Source organism: Choristoneura fumiferana, chromosome 14, assembly GCF_025370935.1.
Source record: "Choristoneura fumiferana chromosome 14, NRCan_CFum_1, whole genome shotgun sequence".
Taxonomy (NCBI): domain Eukaryota; kingdom Metazoa; phylum Arthropoda; class Insecta; order Lepidoptera; family Tortricidae; genus Choristoneura; species Choristoneura fumiferana.
This window is the reverse complement of record NC_133485.1, coordinates 8,949,475-8,975,530: the sequence shown is the minus strand read 5'-3', so window position 1 is coordinate 8,975,530 and position 26,056 is coordinate 8,949,475. Positions and strand designations below refer to the sequence as shown.

At 36.7% G+C, this 26,056-nt stretch overlaps 1 protein-coding gene across 8 annotated transcripts in view; it reads left to right on the top strand.

Annotated features, from left to right (window-relative positions):
• Dg (Dystroglycan) overlaps nucleotides 1–26,056 on the top strand; it is a 97,094-nt gene that overhangs the window by 33,828 nt on the left and 37,210 nt on the right. For 5 of the 8 annotated variants that reach the window (XM_074097619.1, XM_074097623.1, XM_074097617.1 and 2 more), the window contains one exon: nucleotides 24,266–24,319. The exons of 1 other annotated variant lie outside the window; for it this stretch is intronic. The gene's annotated coding sequence lies outside the window, so the exon portion shown is untranslated. Of the gene's footprint in view, nucleotides 1–4,827; nucleotides 4,985–24,265; nucleotides 24,320–26,056 lie in introns of those variants that run through there. 2 more of the 8 variants (XM_074097618.1, XM_074097621.1) reach the window with 2 other exon arrangements.

Here is a 26,056-nt window from a genome sequence, read left to right as displayed (position 1 = left end):
GCTAGCTGTCACTAGAAACGGCAACAACATATTAATATTTATTATATCGTTTTTTGTAAATTATTATAATACTTACTGTTACTTTCTGCAATTTTATAGTGTGCAATAATACATATCTCATTTTTGTAGGTGTATTATTAATTTATTTATCATTCATTATACAGTGTCGAGGTACCTATTTATTTATTTTCTGATGTTTTTCTATTCAACAAAACTGTAAAGCTTTAATAACAGATCTGCTCGTCTAATCCTTATACAAGAAACTTCCAGGAGTTAAAGGAAGGTAAACACTGCCTCGGTAGTTCGGTACTATCTAACCGGAGTCTAGGGTAACGTATATTAAGAAAACAAAGCGATGTAATTTCAGCTGCGACCGCAAGATTTACGACCTGCTGCACCCCTCTAACAATACAAAGCATTACGGCATAGTTTTTTAGAATATACTGTGTAAAGAATTATTTGCAGTCTCTACTATTCGATTAGGTAATAAAATAATTGACGTATACGCATAGCATTGACATCTTCAGCAAAAAAAAACTAGGTTTGAGGTCTTTAGAGTTTCTACTAATGATTATTATACCCGAAGATGTGTTTAAGATTTAAATAAATCTTTGTAGTTTTATAGATACAATAGTTTTAAAATTCTCAATATTTAAAATGGAGAAAGCTTATACTCTGGATTAACACAGTCGCAACTGATGGATTCAGGCGTTACTTTACGCAGGTCCAGTCGGCAGAAAATAAAAGCTGTCTAGGCGCTTAAAAATACTTACGAGATTGATAATACGACGCGCAGTCATATCTAGATGTTTGTGAGCACCTAGGCTGCCTTAATTTTATGACAAATAACTGCAACTTAGTACTCAAACAGTGTGGTATGGCTGCTTTTTATTCAGTTTTTTTGTTACTGAATTATTAATTCCACCCGAACGTTATCGCGTGGGCTATTGGCGGGGTGAAGCTTATGTTTACATACAAAATCTCATTGAAAGAAGGAAGCTCCCGCTTGTCTGCCAAGTGCCAATGCTCTTGTTATAAAAATAGCAATTCTGTGTCGCTGACTTTGAATCCAATTAAAAGTGATTGAGTGTCCCCCATTTTATAGCACAGTGGGTAAAACGAGAAATCCCTAGTGCTAAAATTAGATTGGATTGCCAAAATAGACGAACTTCTATAGTTATCATCTTGTTTTTGTTGAATTGATGACACTATGAATTTTGTTGTCACTAATTCACTAATAGCGAGAGTATAAATAATAATAATAAATAAATATCATGGGACACTTGACACCAATTGACTTAGTCCCAAACTAAGCAAAGCTTGTATTATGTGTACGGATAAACATACTTATATAGATAAATACACACTGAAATACATATTCATCCAAGTATTCATACAAATATCTGCCCCGGCCGGGAATCGAACCCGGGACCTCAAGCTTCGTAGGTAGTCAGTTTCTCTAACCACTTGGCCATCCGGTCGTCTATTCATGTAGTATTCTCGTCGATTTTTCTCAAGGATAAAAACAGACATTGGTAATTCCACTTAGCGATCTTATTATTGATACCGAGATGCGATGATACGACGCTGCGTTGTAATCAAGTGTAGCCTACAATTTCCACTTCCCTAATTCGTAAATTGATAACGTAGGGCCCGTCGCTCGCTGTAATTTCGCTTCGAGCTGCCTCAAAGGCCGTTTGTTCTGTAAACACAAAACGGAATATTAAAACATTCGAGAACGCCGAGCTTGTGTGGGACACTGGAAGTTCTGTTGACGCCTCCCTGTTAAGACGCACGTGTTTATAAATTAAATTATTGATCTAATTCTTTTTAACCCCCGACGCAAAAAAGAGGGGTGTTATTTCAGTTTGACTGCTATGTGTGTCTGTGTGTCTGTCTGTCTGTGGCACCGAAGCTCTTAAACGGGTAGACCGATTTGAATGCGTTTTTTTTTATTTGAAAGCAGGTTTTCTAGCGATGGTTCATAGATATGTTTTATCAAAATCGGTTCAGCCGTTTTTGAGATATTGAACTTTGAAGTGACAAAGTCGGGGGTTTTCCAACTTTTTGTTGGTTAGGTTCTTTGTTTTAATTCCTTAGGTATGGACTAACTAATATTATGTAACAGTGTACACGTTATACCGCTGTAGGGCAAGATAGATAGAAGAGACTATTTTAAAAGCTTTTTGCTTACTTTGGACATGCTAGTATGGACCTAGTTGCATTCTTAAAATAAAAGAAATAAGCTTATTTTTCTTCGACACCGAAAGCTGTCAAATTATTTGGTCTTGTCTCATTACTTTAGGATCGATATAACAGTAGTAAGTGAATGCTATATTGTGGTTTCAGGCATTTGTACGGCTTAAAAAAAAATATTTTCCCTTCAATATGTTATTGACACTTTTCTGATACAGACCCTCATTAAAAATAGTAAAGCACGTACTTGATTGACTGTAACTATCCTAGTATTCTCTTGCATAGCACACAAAACATGAAAAAAAAAGTACTTTCTTCCTGCTGTTGTTTAAGGAAAAATATATAAGTACTTATGACTTTTATTGAATCAGTAAATTATAATGTCTATTTATTGCGGATCAAAAACCTCATGCGAATGAGACATCGATTCTTCGGTCGGTTCTTGCGTCGCGTGACTTGTGTTTGCTTCCTTTTCACGACAAGTCGACTGATTATTTTTTCAACCCGTTGTCTTGCTAAATGAACTGTTTGTACTACCGCACAAAGTTGTTTTTAGAACTGTGTAATTCGGTAAAATACGAGATTGTCAAAAGAAAATATCAAAAAAAGATTGTACGCCAACATGGAACAAATCTTGCCTTCACAAATTTGACGTGATAAGTTTATTACCGTAATTACATTATAAATAGACACTGTCCAGTGATCTAGAAAGCATGATTCGTTACTTTATGCTTATACTTACTTGTCTATTTCACGCGAATTGTAATCTGTGGTATAATGTCTGTAACTCATCTGACCATTAATCAAATCAGTCATATCATTATTGACTTGGTGCAACATTGTTGGCTTTAGGATGTCGTGCCGATGCGTTGATTTATCGGCATGAGTGACGTCCAATCTGTCAAATCTCATTATTGCCATGGGGCCATAGGTATAAAATATAAATATTATGTAAGTACTTAGGGTAAATGATAATTCACAATTCGATACTTTTTACAAGCGTTCCTCTGGCTACTAAGACTAATCTAAGTAATTTCTAGTGTTCATGGTAAGAATAGTATTCTTCGTCTTTACTTAATCCATGCCCAAGAGTGGAATAGCGTCATGACCTGAACGATAACTTTATTTCAATCATATTAGCCTATAACGTGCACGACTACGGAAACAATGAAGAAAAGAAAAACCTGTATTTTAGTACCAAAAATCTTTTCTCTTTTCTGGCCGAGTCAAATGACGTTCAACATTAGCATGTACCTTTACGAAATAAAAGAAAGCCATAACGAATAACGATGTCTCATGTTTATATTTTTTATGCGCAGGGTTGTTTAGGTTGTTTCGTGTCAGTGATTGATGACATTCCAAATGAGACTAACGCCAAGCCGAACAGCGTGTAAAGGAGAACGAAGGTACTTGAGGATGAAAAATGCGTTAAGTAACTTCGTTATTCTGATAACGCAAGCAGAAAGGAAATAAAAATTTGATTTTGTGGCCATAAGCTCACAGTCCTAATTGTGCAGTTCAAAAAGCGGAAAATATTTCGTTGGGTACTGTAGCTCAAGGCCACAACACACATATACACATATATTGTGACAAGGCATTCTGCGACACGCTTTGTGTGAGGGCAACCTCGAAAATTTTGTAAAAATACTTTGGCGCGTAAAGTTGTTCTCTCGCGAGATGTTTGGTTTGATCAGTTTCCCTCCGCTCAGTTCCATGATGACTCCTTCCCTTCCTATCTTTCTTAAGATGTATAATATCATGTACATAAATAATATGAAATGAATTTGAAAATCAACCTTTCTCATTTGTTAGTGATGAACTGTCCATTTACTTAGTCCAGGTACCTAATTAGCAGTAATATACCTTCAGTCCAGTGGCGTATAGCGTCAGATATTTCCGTGGTAAAGCCGAAGACAAGATCGCACACATCTTATATAAATGATGTATGTCCTGTAGTCCTAAGTATTTAGGCAAGCCGGTGGGAATAGGGTTCTATGGACGTTTTGCCACTGCTTCAGTCTCTAATTATTTTTGATGGTCATATCTCTAATTTTGAGCTACAATATCTCACACTTATTATGTTCTGTGACTAAAGGAGGAAAATTACATTGACTCCAAACACGGTGGCTCAAAATTTTATGGCTTTGTACCCCTATGGGTGTCGCTAGGCACGTGCACAAGGAATTAATTTATTATTGGAGTTTATTGGACTATAAAATTATGCAATAAATATTCATAAAGTGACGTCGCGTCGGATGCGTATTCGACTACATCCGTATAAACTCGTTTTGTTACCGTCATGACATGACCAACGCACTTTAAAAAAATGCAGAAAGTTATACTTACGGAGTAACTTTAGCCCATTCCAATGCATTATATTTGTCGCTACAAATGTGGCGAGCTAATGATGCCGAGTGTGTATAATTCTACTTTCAATGTGTTTTCATTATGAATCATCGTTGTTACCACCCATTTATCAAATCTTAAGTACAATGACTTATTGACGACAGATGCGTGCCACAGATAAAAAAATAAAGTGTAGGGAGTGGATAGAGATTCTCAGCTGATCTCGGGCTCCTATGTAGGATTGCGGAGGGAGGGAAGGAATGACCGTTCATTGGCTTGCGGGTTCAGTCGGCTCTCTCGCGTTGCCGGCGACGCTCGACGGTATAAACCTCCGTGTACGTAGTGACAGTGACCGAGTGAAGTTATATGAATAGTGTTCACTTTTAAGTGACAAAGTGCTGGGATTTATTCCTACCTACTGGTGAAAAGTTCATTTTAATATGTAAGTTTGGTCGTTGCATTTAATTAGCCTTAATTAGAATAACTGCATGCTTGCCAGCATGATATTGCATCAAAATTGCCGATGAAATTAACGTATCTTTTGACTGCATTTTTATTTTATGATTAGTACGACAACGTTAGTTATTGCTTTCTTGCCGGTTAATATAATGACCCGTGTCATTCAAAATGTTAATAAGTACCTATTAGAAGTTAGTGATAAATAAGGCAACTGATAATGTTAGACATTTATATATATATAATTTATGATTCAGATGCAATGAAACTATAACGACACCTAATAAAGTACCTATTAACAATTTAATTTGAAGTCATACTTGCGCTAAGATCAAACCTTCAATCCGCTTCATGCATTTTCAATCACACGCAGCCGTTATTAACGCAATAAATATTATTGGTGTCATAAAATTGAAAAGGGGTTCAGGAATAGGGTAATATTGATGGCGAACCCTAATAAAATTCACGTGGCGTGCTAGCAGTCCTGGCGTATGTCGAGAGGGAGAAACGGCCACTCAGGGTTAATTTGATATGATGGTTCTATTCACGTATTTCTTACAGCTTCATCAACTGAACATGCAATATCGTATACCTATTCCTCGAAAATTAGTAATAACAGAAAACCATTTATAAAATAGGTACATATACCTACATAAAGGTAATTTATAAAAAAAACACACAGTTTAACGTTTCGTACACGCGTACGGATTTTCAAATCCCGTATGAAACGTACTAGTTCCCAACCGTTGACAAAATACAATTCGCGAGAGCGAAATTTTACAGGTCATAAGGGTTGCCTTTTAAGTTGTGTCGTTTGGAAAAACTAAAGACAATTTAAGAGTTAAATGGATTTTATTGTTTTTCAAAGTAATCACCGTAATATGTAATACACTTTTTCATTCGATCCAACCAGTTTTCGAAACATTTATTCCAGTCCGAAGTCGGGGTCTCCAAAATGGCTGTTTTGTAGGTACTCTACTCGCATGTATACTTAGACTAATTACGCGTGAGCAACTCAGTATTTCGCTAACCGAGGCCACGCAAAATCCTTAAAATTAGGATTAAGGACTCACTTTTATAATTTTAAAATGTTTTTTGTTTTTTTTTTGCTTGAAGTAAACAGCTTACATTTTTTTTTGTATGCCTCAACCGCTTCTTCAGGCGTCCGGTACCGTTGACCACGAAGTTGTTGCTTGATTTTTGGAAAATTTAAGAAATCATTTGGGCTTAAGTCTGAGCTGTACGGCAGGTGTTCCAGATTTTCGACGTTTTGCTCTTTTGAAAACGCAATTGTCTGCCGAGCGGTGTGCGAGCTCGCATTATCGTGGTGCAGTACTATAAGACGTCTTGGGTTATTTTTTCGGAAAGCGCCGTTAACTTCAAGTAAACAAACAGTGGTATACCAGCATTTAACTGTTCACGGTCTTCGAGCATGATGGTGGCAACATGGCCACTTTTCGCTACAAACGTGGCGACCATTTTTTTCGACGAGATAGACGTAAAGTGGGGGTTTTTTTTTTTATGATCCAACCTTAGTGTGGGGTATCGTTGGATAGGTCTTTTAAAACCATTAGGGGCTTGCTGAGACGATTTTTCGATTCAGAGATTTGTTTGCGAAATATTCAACTTTAAAGTGCAAATTTTCATTAAAATCGAGCCCCCCCCCCTAAAATCTAAACCAGTGGGTGGAAAAATTTGAAAAAATTCAGGATGGTAGTAAGTGTATCAAACTTAAGTACAAGGAAAACTATAACGGCTAAGTTTGCTTGAGAATTATTAGTAGTTTAAGAGTAAATAGCAGCCTAAGGTATAAAATATACCTAAACTTGGAAGATTCCGTATAAAATACGAAATCCTTAGAAAAATATGACTTAATAATTTTCGTAAAGGCTACGGAACCCTGTTTTGGGCCCGACACGCTCTTGGCTTGTTGTTTTTTTAAATAATCACGAGAGGTTTGCAAACGACAGAACTTAAAAGGTATCGCAGCCCTCGTAATCATCGTCATCATCTCGGCTTAAATCCATCTCACTGCAAGTAGCATTCTGTAACTTTATATATGGTATAAGCCTATTTTCAATGTATGCCTTACGATTAAATAAATAAATACAGGCCTCCTCTTAGAATTACAGTACATGGGCCATAGTTCCCACGTGCATAGGCCACAGGTGCAAGGTAGAATGAGAGAGCTTGGGCCGTAGCCCCACGCGAACACAGTGCGGTATAATAACATATTCCATACCCATTGGCTTTCGTGGACTGACCCTCGAAGACGAAAATGACCTGCCGAGATGACCTGGACGCGTCTTAAATCGAAGGCAGGAGCAAGCTCTTGACACAACATAGGTGAACAAAAGTTTTTAACAAAAAATTGAACCGACTTCAAAACCTTGAAAATATTTTTCTGCTAGTTTGAAGTCGGTCCCTCAGCACGAGCCAGCAGGAGTGGAACTATAAGTCGTCTACCTGATCTACATACTATATATATAATATTGGACTTCAAATCACTCCTACTGGCTCATGCTGAGGCACCGACTTCAAGATAAGTCGGTTTCCCTTTTTCGTTACAGACCGTATGATTTGAAAATTCGAGGATTGCCCTCGATTTCTCTAAGATCCCATCATCAGATCCTGACTTGGTGTCAATGGGACCACCTCGGAAGTACCTACCTATGTCCTTTAGAATAAAAAAAAAAAAATTGAAATTCGGCCCACAATTGGCAGAGTTATCGCTTAACAAACACGCAAAAAAAAGCTGTTAGTTAATAATTGCTACCTAACCTATCTTTATATCATCAACTCCAGTTACCATAATAATTTCATTTGTCATAATTTCACTTGCCATACCAACGTTTACCATAACCGTGCTGTTTTCAAGATATTTTTCAAATGTCATGTTTTAAAATGCAGTAGGTTAGGTTAGTTTAATATCAATTAAACTAACCAACTAATTAAGACTAACTGCTTCAGAAAGAAATTATTTTATGAAAAATAAAAATTATGAAAAACGAAATGATATGAAGTTCGGGCAAACGATAGAGAACCCTTTGTTATACTTACCTAGTTACAAACTGAATCAAACTTTACCGTATCCACTTGAAGAAAATTCGAATATAATTAGCATTGAACACTCGTCCCGAATCAATCGGTATTAATCACGAACTTTTTAAAAGTGAAGTTCGCGCTTCTCACAGTAATTAATAGACATTTATGATCATAACTCTGCGGCTGTTTTCCAAAGTTTCTTAGGTCGACGATGAGTTACGACTTTCATATTACAAAAGGCCAATCAATACCTTGGTCCAACGGAGAAAAGTCTACGGGGCAAGTTTTGGAGCCAACTTTAGAACAAATATTTTCCCTAATTGCGTCTGTCTATTGTGTTCTCGATCGTGATCATCATAATAATAAAGGTTCTTTTAAATTTAAAATGTTTTGCCCTTCGGCCTTATACACGAAATACAACCGTAATAGATAATGTTCTGAAGAAACCAAGGGAGTTCCTTAAAGCCAAGTTGTTTATTTTTAAACATTAAGCGCGAGGGTTGCAAAATATCTACATAGCTTCGTTGTTCGTTTCGCTAAGCCCGAAATGCTCTCTTATTAGTCTTATTACTTACGGTTTTGCCCGTTATAGGGGAGAAACTTCCTTTATTTAATAGTTTTGTAACTCAATCTTGTAATTTTAATACGCGCACTCACTCACTTCTATCTAGGTAGGTAAAACATTGCAACCGAAGTTTAAGTGAAAATTCAATGACAATTAGCACATAAATGAGCCTTGACGCCGCTGCTACCTACAAAATAAATCTAATTTATGTGACGCTTACAACACCAAAGTTTCTGTCACGGCACGATCTTGGATACTTATTATGGAATATCGCGGTTGCGGTTCTGTCGTCACCAAGTTCATTGTCCCCTGCATCATCGGCCTATCCGGCGTTCCGGCCACCATGTTCAATAGCATAGTTATTAGAAAACTGTAGGTTGTCATGGTAACGGCAACGCGAGATTCGAACGAGCGGTCACGCTCCAGCGGCTCAGCCGAATTTTCAGTCAAGCAGCTGCAATTCCTGATACCTTTATTCCTCGATATTTTTTTGGAGTAGAAAAGAACTCCCTATCATTTTTTATCTTCAACATCTGTAAAGTAAGTACCTAAATACTTGTAAAGTGATAAAGGTACTTGCTAAAGAGAGCTTAAAGTTGAATTTTATTCAATCATGCATAAGGGCATTAAGGCATTAAGTATTTAAGTAACATTGTCATGTAGCTACCTTAATCATCTTGCCACACGCCAGAGACACGCATGATCTTTGATTTGCCGATTTTTAACGTGCGATTTCGTTGAGTATAATAAGCTAGAAGCACACTGACAGCGGAGGCGGAGCGGTGCGGCTCAACGCCGAGGCGGTACCGGTTGTAATATTCGAGCTAAGGTGAAAAAGGCCACACAATACCGCGCCACGCTTATTTCCCGCGCCGCGCCGCACCGCTCCGCCATCGCTGTCAGTGTGTTTCTAGCCATAATGGTATGCTGCTTACGCTTTGACAGCATTGTGACAACAACAATTATCTTTAAGCTGTAATGTAGAGTTCTCAATAGAAAACTAAGTACTCTGGCAATTAATGCGAGACACTGGGTTATATGCGTATTATTATATCGTATAATTGTGCGGCACTATCTATACAAAAAAACTAGAGGTATTTTAATTCTCTTTTTATTATCACTTTAACAAATGTATGAATGACACATACTTGGATATCACTAGAAAGTAAATTGAGATATCTACTGAAGGTTTATTATTGAGGTTTTTTTTATTGGACAATTTGTTTACAGTTGCCTATTTTTTCATAACTATCTATATGTACATATAATGTATATAGGTTGGCCGTTATCTCTGAAACCATCTTGAGCCATCAACGGAACAATGTTTCTCAATGCACAATAATGCGAGACACTGGGTTATATGCGTATTATTATATCGGTCGGACTATCTATACAAAAAAACTAGAGGTATTTTAATTCTCTTTTTATTATCACTTTAACAAATGTATGAATGACACATACTTGGATATCACTAGAAAGTAAATTGAGAGTACAATTTACTTACTAATTTATATCTACTGAAGGTTTATTATTGAGGTTTTCTTTATTGGACATTTTGTTTACAGTTGCCTGTGTTTTCATAACTATCTATATGTACATATAATGTATATAGGTTGGCCGTTATCTCTGAAAGTTTCTCCATCTTGAGCCATCCGGAACAGTTTCTCTGCACTACTGATCCTGGTCGACTCCTTATATTCCGCAGCCATGATTTCTTCCGGCTTCCAGAGTGCCGTTTTCTGTGAAAAGATGATGGTTTTGACCTATAAAAATGAATGTTAATTTATATTACGTATAATTTTTTTTGTATAGCATAGGTAGTTTCTATAAATGAACCGAGACGTCTATCGAAATGAACGGAAATAAAAAAACACGATACCTATATAATAACAACAACAACAAACAAAACGCAAAACAACAACACACACACAGCGTTGCGGCTTGCCGTAACATTATGCTGAGTGGGGCCTACTTTATACTATTCGATGTTATTTTTATTATTTTTCATGTAATGTATTTTTATGTATATCGAATATGTGTAAATAAATGTTTCTCTCTCTCTCTCTCTCTCTCTCTCTCTTGATTCATTTTATGTAGTCAAATGATGATTCAACTTTATAACTGCACATTAATTTACGCGTTGGCTTTGTAATCACCACCAAAATACTCTGCCCGGCTTATAAATCAAACAATATCTCAAAATAAATTGAATACAAATATTTACAGGAGCTGCCGCTACAATATTCAAGCCGTAAGATTTTACTTTATAGGCCTTCGCACTAACTCATTACTTAGTTGTAGTGTTAAGGAAAATGAGCTGGCAAATGATATTGATGGGCACTCTGTTTTATAATTATAACATTATTCCATTAGATCTGTAATTTTATATAATGTCATCTGTTGATTTTAAAGTTTCTTTCAGCTTTATATAATTTAGTTAGCAAGATACGTGCTAAACATTCTTACTCTGCTTGGAAACCTAGAGTACCTTCCTAATAGTTATGTTAACAATGGCAATTCTAACAATTAATCAATAAGGTCGTTCATGTCTCATGGTTTTGAAGAGTGGTGCAGAGCTTAAAGTTTTGTCGTAAAGCGAAGTAGAGAATTCCTAGTTTAAAATTTGGCAAAACATATAAGTATTAACAACAAAATTAAATGTGACACACTGTAAAATAAGTGAAGATAAAGAGAAAGATGCATTCAAAACCAAAACCAAAAAATAAGTAAAAGTTTACTTAATCTATAAATCAAGTGGAATATTGCGATATTAAAAGCTAATGAAACGCGGCGCTACTAATTCGTCTATTCCCGTTCATCGAATCGAATCAGTTCGTCGTAAAGACAATTCAGCTCGGTTGCAATCGATTGGCATTCTCAAATCAATCTCAAGTCGCGTCCCATCACGTCAATCCGGGCAAGCGAAATCAATATCGTGCCCGGTAGAGATCGCGCCCGGTTCACGCATCCCGCCACATCGATCGGCTAAATATTCTATTTTATTCCCGAGCAGGTGGCCCTGTTTGTTTATTCACGGTCGAACGCCACAAAGGCTCCAGCTTGTGTGCATGGATGTTATTGAATGCTGCGGATGCGACTTCACGGCTAGTGTAATGGGATTGCTTATTGGCCCTATGCAATGTTTGCGGCTTGTTTGTAATATGAATATGCAAGCCAATGGTTCTACATATTATTAAATTTTGATCAAAAACTGCTGGTACACTTCAAGAATTTTCTGACTAAGTAATGGAAAGAAGGGCACTGCCTAAACGTCCCATTCGCAGTCTCAGTGTCAGTCACAAATAAGTGTTTTTTTTGTTAGGTACTCTAGCAAATGGCTAGTTTTAGGTAAAGGCCCCAAGGCCCAATCGTTATCGTCAGTGCTTCGAGATTTGACTAATGAGGCTGGGTTTTTATTTGTTAGGTTGGATTCGTTGAATTCTTAAAGGTTTGATAAAAATAATTGGAGTAAGGAAAAAAAATAACAATGTCGTTTCGTTGCTAAGCCCAAAACTTTTATTACAACAAGTAGGTACCTGATCCACTGATCCAGAAACACTGATCCATATTTTTCAGCCTTATATTTTTTTCCTTATGAGCTTCAAATGTCAACCAATCATTTTACTTATAACCTATTAAGCTATTTATAACCTCCCTGTTAGGTATTTCAGGTCTTTGACTAGTATACTGACTATGATTGGTTTTTTGGAGTCCTTTCGTATTTTTTTTATTTCAACTCCAAATTTGTTACTTTTACGGGTATCCCGTGAAACCATATCGAAAATACAAACTGAGACATGGATGCACAGAAAAACCAGAAAAAGAGACCAGCGCTGGGAATTGAACACAGCAATCCGTGCTGCGTGCTATAACCCCTACACCACCGCTGGACCAGATACACTGACGCCATTTAAAATTGATGATTTTCTGTTTTCTATTTTATGAAGACTCCCGTTACGAGTTCTATTGTCTCTTTCAAGGTGTCCAGCTTAATTAATCAATGTATTTATTTAGGTCCAGTCCAGTTACAGTAGTAATGCACTTACACCTACATCATAAGTCGTTTGTTCAGAATATGAGCTTATCTAACAGCTCAGCAGCGAACATTGTGTTATCCTCTTAGAGAATTACTGTGGTAAGCGTTTTACCTACACAGGAAATGTCATAGTTCTCGATGAGTTATTTTATTCATTATTTTTTGCAGGCATAATTTTATTGCAGCGATTACACCTAATTTACTTGCGGTTTTCCTTCGTCGATATTATTTCATTATTTAAAGTAATTGAGACAATTGGGTGAGTAATTATTTACCGGACTGCTGCCAGAAAAAGTGATGAATTTCTATTTTCTTTGACACGCACTGCAGCTCAAACAGCTTGATTGATTGTGACAAGTCATAATATCATAATACAAGCGGGGGAGAACAATATTTCTCGTCAAGTCGTTCGATGAGAAATGCATTCGGCATTTTCCAAAAGCGATTCAATAGTGTGACATGAATTTTTCATTTCATGTTATTTCTTCTCGTCGAGCGACAAGAAACCGCAGTTTTTGTCCCAATAAAAATTTCCTTCGCCTTAGTCAGCTCATGTTACGTCGGCGTCCGCTGTGTCGGCAGAACGGCAGCTTAGTTATGTACTTGTTTTGTATGCGCCCACTCGGCTATTACTATATCTAAATACACCGTGATGTTTTTGAATTCCGTTAACTTCGTCTGACGGCTCAGTTATTAATAGAAACTACCTGATAATTAGCTTTATTTTAAATGATGTAATTAAATTGGCCTAATCGGTTTTATTTTTTCTTACATTGAATTACTTCCCAGTCAATATTAAAGGCCAAATTTTAAAATTTACAAACTAAGCGAGTAACATTTACGTGACATCAAAAACATCAAAAATCTCACTTTTTAAACCTTATGCTAAATATGTGTGGGTCACGTACTTTCAAAGACCTCATATTGGTACTAAGACCCTTTACACAGTTTTACTGCGAATAATTATCTTCATTCCTAATTAAAAGAGTTAGTTCACTGGTAGGTATCTTGGAGAAATTAACTTCATTTGACCTCTTGAATGTGCCTTTAAGGTATGTTTGTATGTTGACTTCATTGTACAAAATAAGTAAACAAACACAATTGACAAACAATAAGATATATGTACAAAGGCGCATTTATCCCTTTAAAGGATCTCTACCAGTCAACCTTTGAGAGCTCTATTGTGTGTGACCTAGACAAACGTGCTCTAAAATTAATTCAAATAAAATTGTATTAACAGATTTAAATGAGTTAGATACTCAAACAACGAAGTCGGCAACATTGTTCGCCAAGTATTATATATGTGTGTTTTAGTATATAAATGGGAACGAAATAAGTACTTCTAGTCCCGTTATTCAAATGAAGTACAGTAATTGAAATTTAACTCTTAAAAAAGTGTTTTGCACACTCTTTCTTCCTCAAAATATTACAAGAAATTGGGCTGTAGGTATATGTATGAATAAAAAAGAATTAGCATTCAGTCGGTTAAACTCCTTCTACATGCGCTGTCTGAGTAGGATCCTGGGTATTTCATGACAAGACAGGGTCACCAACGAGAGGGTTCTAGAAATTGCACAGCTGCCTAGCCTAATCGCTCTTCTCAAACAGAGACGCTTACGTTGGCTAGGGCACGTGCCTAGAATGGAGCCCTCTCAATTACCACGTCATGTCATGCTCGGCGCAGTGGCTAATGCCAAGAGAAACGTCGGGAGACCTTTGCTCAGATTTATGGACTGCGCTAAGCGAGACATGGCCGCCTTCAAAATTGACCACCTTGACTGGGAAATGTTGGCGGGGAAACGCACAGATTGGCGCGGACGGGTATTGGAGGGTCGCAAGTATTGCGATGAGGCCTGGCTCAAGGCACTTGCTGACAAGAGACAGAAACGACACCAAGGCGGTTCTGCACCAACATCCGCAGACTTCTCTTGTCTGGCCTGTGGGCGAACATGTCGCTCTCGCATCGGTCTGGTCAGTCACCAAAGACGTTGTGCACAGGCGCCACGCCAAAATTCGTCTGGAACAGACGCGTAGGCCTCATGATGAGCATTCACTTTAAATATTTGAAGCAAATGCTTCACAATAACAATTAAATTTGACACTGCCATATAAAGCATTCTCTTCATAATAATATAAACAAGTATAATATGTGAAAGAAAAAGCTTTTCTTTATTCATTCGACCATTGTTTTATTATAGTGACAGACTTTGCTGTTACCTTTAACTTATCCATTCCATTATTGATTATATGAGGGTACTCAATCTGAATACGATAAAACACTAAATAAAGATACGGAAACATAGCATTACATGCCAATCTTTATCTCAAATTCCATTAGCAAACATTTCGAAGGCATTTCACCTTTTAACTCCACAAGTCAATTGGTTTATTTCATGGCTCATAAAATGTAGGTACTTTATTTTATAGAGCAGACCCGTATCAAGCGGCCTATGACACGTGTACTATTTACCAATCCTTTACGGCAAATCATGAAATAGGGCATGAACTAATCCGATTAACCTGCAGGCAATTATCTTATAGCTTTAACATTAGCTATGCACTTTCGTAATGAGGTTTAATCGGACGTTGCCCTGACGGGTTGATGTGTAGACTAAACATGGATATCGCGGTGAATTACCGGTAGTCCGATTACTCTTCGGTTTTATGCTTTCATATTTCATTCATTATCATAGTAACTATGTGCCGTAAAAATTACTTACGATTTTACCATAAAAAAAGCTTTAACACATTTTAGACACGGCTAAAAGAACAGTTTTCTGAGAATACATATTCAACGGACGTTATAAGTATTTGTGTTAACATGGTCAATGTTACATCTTCATATGCAAGTTCTTGGTTTTTTTTCAAGTTCTTAACCATCTAGGAACTATTTCAAATGTTCGTTTTTTTTTTTTTATCACTTGGACTTGGACAGCCAGCAGCATTAGCGGATATGAGCGTTTTTGGAGCTCAGAATAATCTGCACAACACAGTCTCGGCTCAGAGAAAACTTCGGCCACAGTCTTATTTCGTCATTTTCCTAACTCGTCAACGTCGACGACATCCTATCGTGTCTACATTCATATACGGTACACAGTGCTAATCCACACACATTTCTTAACACAAACAGTTAACTTTCATAATTCATAGTATAGGTACTCCTCGAAAATTAGGGTCAACCTGTTATCGCAACATGTACTTTTTTCTTTTAGGATATTTATTGCTGATATCTCAGACTCAAAATAATGTGAACCATGCAGGAATGTGGACTAGATAGGAAATGGACGATATAAGAATGCGGCGAGCAAGGAAGGACAAGTGGAAAAATATCTGCCTTTTGAAATCGTTAACGAAAACAATGCCAGATATATAGTGCTGAAATATTGAATTGAATAGCTACTTAAGGAGAACGCGATACGTGATAAGAAAAATGATTGAAAGACCGGACGTCGGGTCGGTCTTACTAACGAGATGAATCCGATTGCTGTTATGCGAGTGGAACAAATGCTTATAAATTCTTGTTATGTTCCTTTCGAGAGCCGAGCAGTAGTTAAGTACCTAACCTCTACGCTAGTCTTATGAGCTTAACCCAAATCAACACGCGCAGTTTCATTCAACTAACAAATTATTAAGGTATAATGTAAATCAATGGGAAATTAATTTCCCTTATAATTATCGTTCAACTTAACTTAACACACTTTGGACAGATCGAATGTACACGGAATATAAAATGTGGACAACTCGAGTGTTTCATTCATCACGACAGTAAATGTCAAAAGGTTTATACCTACCGTCGCTACCCGCTTTATCCTTCATGCCTGTGCATACGAACAAGGCTCTATATACCAGGTAAGTGTAGCTCGTTGCGTAACTACGTCGATCTAGATACGTGAAAGAGGACGAAGTAAACTCGAGGAGTTACGCTTTGATAAAAAGAACATCTGTTGTCTACGAACTACGATGGAGTTTGTCTATTGCCTTTTAGTTCGCGAAGCTCGGTGAATTCCAACGGGATCTAGGACAATCTGGCAATTGTGTTTTCGCTCTAGGAAATTGAATGAATAGCTGTTTTATAGTTTCCAGTTACAAAGACATTTTGTTGATAGCATTTCCAAGCTTCTATCAATCTTATTTTACTGCACACACCGGTAGAATGCCTTTCCTGTAGTAAAAAAAATCTCACATTAATCCATGCTGCTACGTTGCGGTCACGAAACAAGGGCAAAGCTTAACCAGAATTCCCTCTTGTTTAAATTTAACTCTGCCCGAGCTACTTGTATACCATTGCGCAAAAAGACATACCACCACACCTCTTGGTGTACTAGGTGTACAGCTACGATTAAATTAAATATTTTTTCATTTCTTCTTGGCAATGATGGTCTTTCCGAAGGCGTTGGTAGCATAAAAAAGTGACGAGTGAAAGAGCCATTTGCGGCCTATTTACAGAATAAACGTTATGATATTATTTTGATAATACTTGAACTCCATAAATTGAAATAACGGAAGTCAGATTCGTATTGTTTATACATAGAAATATGAGCTAATTCTTCCGGTACCTTTAAGTGAAGACATGCATTTTGTACAATGTCATGGTAGTCTTAAATTTGAAACTGTTTTATTGCCATACTGATATTTTAGCTGACCTTTCATTCGCTTTGACGGATTTCACTATGTCGGGTGACCTATTTTTCTGCAGACTAGGTGTAAAAAATACGAGAAACTGCTTTGTTTAGCTGAAGTCAAGAAAAAGAGGCGGTTTTCAATTCAACCTTTGTTTATGTTAGCTTGTGAAACGATTTGTTTTAAGATTGAATGATATCTTTTTGGTGTTCCCTTTTATGAGTTTCATCGAGATTTTATGACAGGAAAAAGTTATCAGGGATGTTCAGAGTTTTGACTACGATTATATTTCACCGCAGTTATGAGCCTGATTATCTACAATACCTGTACCTCTCTATTTTTGCATACGATTTTAACCTAGTCTCGCAGTTGTTGTATTCCAAGCCAAACAGGGTGTGAGCGAAACGTTCTAATTATAAGCGTTAGCACGCTGTAACCACGATACAGAAGTAATGCACTCAGTGTATGACAGTTCACTCACCGTAGCAGATTAGTTTGCCGCCGATCCGCGCGTGACGACGCGCCTTTCTGCCGCATTCAAGTTAAAAGGCGTATGTACATCGACTACCAACCATACGTGGTGTACGCACAGTACAAAAAAGGAGCAGTATACCGTCTTCATACAAACGGCCGGAACGCAAGTTATACCTACGCGCCAATTCTTAGCATACCTCGGCAACCATCAGTCGCAAGTGCTCCGCGGTTACGGACGGACTCGTACGCCCATTTATTACGTACCTTAATATGTCACAACGATATAAACAGTATTGTTCGGTGTACGGATGTTTAAATTCATCTAATATAATATAATATAATCGTAGACATCTATTGAAGTTATTTAACAGAATGCGAATTTTTTATCAAAGTCAAAGTCAAAATATCTTTGTTCAATTTATACTCTTAAATTCGACAATAAAGCTTTTCGCACATCCCAGAAGAGGCGGAAATACTTCGCCGTAGCTAATTTTTAGGTAACAATTATACGTAGTGATGAAGCCAAATAAAACCGTTTAAAACATAATACGTTTTGTGTTTTATTAAAATAATAACGTAAAATGCATTTCTGTTTAACACTACTTAGTCCATTTTTAAATCTCTCCTAATCCTTTCCCTACTTTAAATTTCATGTGACATTATCAAATCAAATAACTGAAGAGTGACACTTATATAGTACGTAGAGGTAGCCCTATCGCGCGTTATATTAAGGACGCTGCCGAGACGGAATACTGCTCCTTTTTTATACTGCGGCAGGGCTACTACGAAACTCTAAATTCGAAGTTCGTTTCGTACGATACGAACTTCGAATTTTGAGTTTCATAGTAGCCCTGCTGTGCCCTTAGATTTAGATACGCAACGTCGTGAATGTCAGGGCATGTCCAGATTGAAGTGAAGATATAAATGTAGCCATGTTTTTACTAAGGTGTAAGTCAAACGTACGAATGCTCGTCACTGTCCCAATAGTTGCCATCTTTAATTTTAGGTATGTCATTAGCAATAGAGGTGACAGCAGGGTTTAATCTATTGGCTGTTGAGCACTCGGACATTTATCTTATGTATTCAGCTCTATCTAGACAAGGTGCGAAATATCACGAAAACTTTTTTTTTGGTTTAAGAAATCTACAAGTTTGCAGGCTGGCCGAAACAATTTGTTAGGTAAGATACAATTTTATTCTGATTATTTGATTTATTTTATTATGGATCCAAAATTTCAAATGAAAAATCAAATCTTTGCATTTGATCACAAATACAATGCAAAAGTTTTTGCATAGTATAAGCTTTGTCAGGATCCGTTATGTTATGATTTCAAAGCGCAACCGCAAGCCAACATCTGCGCATGCGTGGATTTGGTTTAGTCTCGCTGCTCTTAAAAATTCCATTGAAATACTGACGCACGCGCCGCTTCTTCCATTATGGGATGTGAACGGATTTATAACTGCATGCTACCTATACATACCAACGAAATCTATTTACCTTGCCTACTTTATATCACCACATCCGCAAAATCTTGATAGGACATCAAAGCAACGTAACGTGTAAATCATTATCATTACATTAACAAAACATTTTGGTTCATGTGAATAACTTTCAAAAGAATGAGTAACTTATTTCTGGCGCACATTCATTCCCAATCTGTCAATCAATCCTCATGTCATTCACATTCTAATATTAAATTTTCGAAAACATTACAAATTTTAACTTCCCTTCTCATGTTTTTCTCCTATATGCCTTTTCTTATCTCAGTGATAAGGAAATACCAACAACAAATTCGCTTTTAAGTTTGTGTACTGAACTCTCAAGCAAACTGTTATGTACCTACCTAAATCTCCTTGAATGTTCGCTAACATCAAGCATTGTTTACATATGCTTGGCTGATACATTTTGCATGGTGGTATTTGTGTTCTTATGATTTTATGCCAAATTATAATCTTATCTTATTATATTTATGTTTCCCCGTCAAGTTGATATGGGAAGCATAAATATTTCTCCAAGTATCAATTGACACTGTTGACCGTCGGTGTAAGCAAGCAAAAGTCACAAGAAAAAATAAATAAAAAAAAAACATTTATTAAATTTCTTGAGGGTACATTATTACATTACCGCTGGTGCCTCTTTTTAAGTAAAAAAATACCTGTGCTAAGAGACACCGTTACTCTGTAAACAGGTATCCTACTTTGTATAGTGGAAAATTTCATGCAAAAATTACATGCAGAAGAAAAACAAATAAACATGTGGAATTAATTAAAAATACATTTAAATCACTATTTGAGAAAAATCCTGTTAAACATGCAAAGCTTAACTGGACGAGATCCCTTTAAGGGATAAGTTCACCATTGTACATCTTATTAACTAAATAAGAACATAACAAAGTTTTTACCAACGGACTTTTTAAAACTGTGATCAACAAACACCATACCTACTACCTACCTATGTGATATTAATGCAAGACCAATGAGTCTCTACCACATTTACACTACTATAGTTACATTACATTTCACGGCATTTACGATCTCGTGTCTAATAGAGATGTCCGACGCGTTTGCGCAACAGTCGCACGCACCGCGACAATCGAGTGGCCCAGATGACATCAGACGCGCGGAATAGGATCGATGGTGAAATCTAACACATGCTGGCTCTCAGGACCACTCCCATTATGCCATTGTTCGGGATAATTGCTCTTGTTACTGACACTATTCGGTTGGAGAATCGACCAATATTGGCTTGGCTGTTTGTTCAAGCGCCGTCAAACAGCTCGATTAGAATCTCTAAAGTATAATAACCTCTCTTCAACTGGTGTCAGATGGTAGTTTTTCTATTCATCTTTATGCCTATTAAATATTTATGGCCTTATTATCATTAAACAGCCATAAAATTTATGCTCAAAAATGCTAATAAAGCGCACCATCCCCCTGGTTTCATGTTATTTGGATAGGCTCTTAAAATTAAATCGACAGCAGATGTTTCTGCTTTACGATCCAATTCCACCATTGTAAATATGTGGCTCGTTTCATTCAGTATTTTGATTCATTTCATCAACATATTTATGACTCCATACTCGTAATGTTATATGCAATGAACCAGATATTTAAACAAATTTTAGCAGATAATTTTATTTAAATAAGTAATTAAACTTTATTAGCGTTGTTATTTCTGGAATCATTATTTTATCTATACTTAACTTTTTTGAATTCTAATATAAGTACTTTTAATTGTATCAAGTACTAGCCTGTTACCCGCGACTCCGTCCGCGGAGGATTCGGTTTTCACTATCCCGCTGGAACTATGAAATTTACCGGGATAAAAACTATCCTATGTCCTTCCCTGGGACTCAAATTATCTGTATAACGAATTTCATCTAAATCGGTTCAGCGGTTTAGACGTGATGAAGTAACAAACAAAGAACCAAATAAATAAACAAACGAACAAACAGACTTAAAAACTTTCGCATTTATTATATTAGTGAGATTACTGTCATACGCCTATCGGCAAAACAGTGTTTCATGGCAAACTTTTCACCACTCACTGTAATCAGTTGTATCTACCTTGTTTACAATTCAATCACTTTGACTTTAACCACTTTATCCCTTAATTTATTCATTCCTATCACTTTTTATAATTTACAAAGCATCGATATATTACAAATTATTAACATTTAAGGTGGTAAATAGAATTTTGTCTAAAGAAAAGCTTTATTAACCTTTTGAACGCCACGGTGGGCCACAGACGACAAAAAAAATAATCGGAAAATCGCTCCATAGGCGCCACGTAATGCCGACATGGCACCTATGGCACGATTTTCAGCTGTCGCGTTTTACCGACCGTGGCGGTCAAAGGGTTAAATCTTGGCTTGATACCCACGAAATATGTAATAGGTACTAAAGATTCATCCTGACATAGCTGGGACAGCAAATATTAATGTGTAAATTTGAGAATTCTGTAACATAAGCCGACGTATCAGCCGGTATGCCTAATAAATTAAAAATAGGTATGTTGTTTTGCTTATATGGGTGGACTTTATATGGGTCATCATGTTGTTTGCCAACGAAAACAAAAATAAGAAACTCTTCTATTATATGGCTTTAAACTCCGAAAGTTTTTTTTTTAACTAATTGACAAACAGATGATTTGGAGCTATCTTAACAATTAGCAGTAAAACACTTAAACAGCACGTTGCATCACATCTTGCTCACATAACTGTTACAAAGCCTTCATATGGTTATCTTAAGGAAAACTTAAAGCACTGCTTCTATGTTACCTTTAAATCTGATTTCATTTTAATAAAATATGAACACAATACCTCAGACCCTGAATACAAGGTTTAAGCATTATCCAATTCAAGCCTCATAACATAAGCTCGCTAACAACAAAGTTTACCAAATGATGAGTCACATTCTCTCTGCACTGAGGTCACAGCAAACTGGTGATGAGATGCGTTCGTGAATCATGACCACGGACGGTACTTTTGTTTAGTTTGATCGAATCATAAACCTTTGGGGCCAACTTCAATCTGAGAATACCTACAGTGCAATTGTGACAACAGTGTTAAAGGTATTGATAAATGATGGACTTCTTCAGAATGTCGGCTCACTTGAAATACTAAAGTGATTACAATAAGAATTTCGTCAACCTTAGCTTATTGATCGTAGTAAAATGTATTATCGTTGATAGTAAACAAGTTTTCGAAGGCAGGTAGGATTTTTCCTATGACGTACGACAATTATGTTGATATATGCTATTGTTACGGCGTTTATTATCAGTTTGTATAACAATGACGTATGCCAAATAATAGTAATGAAAAACAGAATACCTACGTATTCAAAACTTTAATAATTTCTTATTCTCACTCTCTCCTGCGGCGTTGCAACCCTTTGTGGGTTTTTTCCTCCTCGATGTGTTATCTTCAGAATGTTTTCATGCCTATGCGCTAGAGCTCCTTTACACAGTCCTTCCACCGCTTCCTGAGTCTTTCCCTGGGCTTTTTGTTGCTGGGTCCACACGGAGGTCGTTCTAATAGCCCTGGCGTCTCGTCACCCATTCTTTCCAAGTGTTCTGCCCAACTACGTTCGGAACTTTAACGTAGTAGAAGTATACATACCCATTCAATATATATGTAAGGAAGGGCATTCAAACTTGATACTATTTGCTTGTCTGAGTAAATCAATATACTTACAAAATCATTTAATAAGTACACGAAAAGTTACATTGTTTTCCTTTTAACGACAGTTGTTTTCCATTCTCGTTTTAAATCACGTGCGATAATAACAAAGTTAGCTGAGGAAAGGACCGCTTGATACCTAAACGTGCAAAACAAAAAGGCATTTTACATAAATTTCGCCCAACAGCCAACCAAAGGGAATTGCAAAAGTTTCTAAATGAATATACGTACGGAAAGCTTTTAAACGTTAGCCGCAAGTCGGGCGTTCGGAACAAATCGTATGCACCATGCTGCATACAACTATGTTGCGAATTGTATGTGTTCATAGGTACGTAGTCGAAAGCCATGAACTATTTGTTTTTAATTTATATGCTGCCTATGAACTACGCATGCAATGTGATCACAGCTTTTTTTATAGCATAGACGACTAGCAAACTGTTGTTTGCTAAATAATTTGCCAGCTAGTATTTCTGTGTTTAGGCACAGTGTAAGAAAATGTAGGTTATTCTCAGCTTTGATTCATCACATGAATATTACAAAGATTTTCAAACGTCAAAGAACTCGTCGACCAATTTGCCGCACCAGTGTTCGACCAGTATTTTGTTATGAATTTAATCTAAATTCCAAGCATTTTGCAGCACCGTAATTCAAATTCTGCAAAACCGCAACCACCGTGACGGAAGGCGTAACGGTGTGCTTGTTTATGGCTAACTTTATGATCAGTCGGCAAATGATCTAAACTAGAAGTAGGTCAGGTCAGGAATAAGCAAGCTTTGATTCAAGAGGATGTTTTCGGATAGTGTTAGTTCACTCCACTCAGTCGGGAAACTTGCTCAATGATCTAAACTTAATTTGTTTCTAATAGTTTCAGGGGATGTTTTGCTTTGAAGTTTTTGCATACCACCCGAGAGATAATCGAATTTAGCTGGTTATTTATTTGACTTAGGGTAAAACCACTGAGAATTTATAGCTGTTATAGCTTTAGAGGAGTTCTATTATAGTACATTTGCTTCATATTATGACGTCGGTTTGATAATAATATGTCGTATTTATTTTACGACCTTTATTTGATTTCCATGAAACCGTAATTAAGACTTCATGTTCTAACTCTACCCTTTAGAATTAATAAAAAAAAATGCACTTGATTTATCGGTGAATTGAGGATTTATAGAAGACACAACACCACTAGAAGGCCATCTTTTTCTTTAAAGGCCCATTTTGATTTCCTGATTAGTACGAGTATTATAGACCTTATTCGTTCTACCTGCTCATAAGCAGGTTAATATGTACGAATGAGTACAGGCCATGTCATGAATACTGAATATTAATGTATCTTGTATTGTTTCAGATCAAATAATTAAGTTCCTGTTACGCCGTCCACCGCGGCTTTAAATTAAACAAGGTAAGCTTACGGTAAGCGACTACATTTCGCTTAATTTCATCAATTTATTGCCGGGTGTTATGCTTAGTAGTAGTTTCAAAATTTACTTTCAAACCAGCGCTGCCCAATGAAGTGAAATAACACGATTTTAGGCATCGTTATTATGAACAGGAACTAAATCATTGAGTTACAGAAAGGGTTCTGTCAGACATCATTGACAAACTGTCTTCGCTTTTCCTAAATGATGAGAAGAAGCGATGAATACCAGTGATGAATCAGAACAAATATAATGCTTGACTACTGTTCGGACTACTTATAAAAATAAATATTTCGATGATACGTGAGATAATATGTATCTACACACAACCCCTTTAATACATCATTGGTAGCAATCAAACCACCAGTTCTTATCCAGGTAAAGCAGTTTCAAAACTGTAGGTAACTACAAACCAGCGCAACATTCGCTATATACTTTTACTAATTAGAATAAATTAGCACCAAAACATAAACGCATCTATAACTTATTATCTTGTTATATTATAACGTTGATTATATTATTTTTAATATTAATATATACATCATTTAGGGGCTGGTTCAGCCTCCATTGATTAGCATTAACCGACGGTTAAATGTGATACCGTCTCCGTCTATTCGAACAAAACAAATAGAGACCGCCAGTTAACACTAATCAATAGATGGCGAAACAGCCCCTTAGCTTAATAGCCGTCAGACTAGACGTTTATTCCTATGGACATTTAAAACCGTTAAAAGCGTCATGCATTATTAAATAATAAATACATCAAACTTTGGCACTCAACCAACTTTTACATTCAAAAAACTTCAAAGAGCTATTTTTTCTGGAGCATTAACCAAAGGCTTTTCAGATAGTTTTACGCTTTATTAGAAAATGTCGTCCGGAAAAATCAAACCGAATTAATTTTCTTCCGCTAAGTTATATAACTATGTATGTATTTCGTATACAGAATTTCTATCAAAGCGCGTGGTAGAGGTAAAACTACACAATTTTTACACTATTCTTTAAAATAACTTATCCCAAGAGGGTGAGATAGTAGATAACATTAAGCTATTTAATGTAAATCTGTGCGTAGAAACATAGCCACAGCCTTGGGTTTAGTGCCTGTCTAGACGACTAGACAGCCTGGTTCTCTCCCCACGTCGTGATAGGTATGACCAACTTTATCGCATTTAAACACACATACCTAATCTTGTCTACATCTTGCAAGTTCCATTCACGAGCCAAATTACATTTTTCCAGACAAAAGCAGTAATGACCTATCTTAGTTTAAATTGCATTTGAAATTCTCGGAATTTACTTCATAATTTACTTTATTTGAGTTTATGGTAAACTTAAATGAAGGTTTCTCTCCACGCTCGATTAAAATTGTGCAAGGCGACTACAGAAGCCAAGATTGTTTTGTTATCTTTGTCAGGTAGTATAAAATTACTCGAGTGAAACCATCCATGCACAACCAGACCCGAATGCAGGTAGACGTTTAATGTGAAGTGATAATGGAATCGATTCGGTCAGACAAATATATGGCTGTTCCCCGAAATGCGTTGCCCAAAAGAGAGAAAGGTGATTTGGGGCCAGCGCCCCGTAAATCACAGCCGCGGCTGCAGGCAATGCAAGTAAGGATACGACTCGGTAAACGCAAAGCGATAAGCGTTAAGTCGAGACTTAGCCATATTTATTACCCATACTAATGAGGAACAATGAGGTGATAGATTACCTACTAT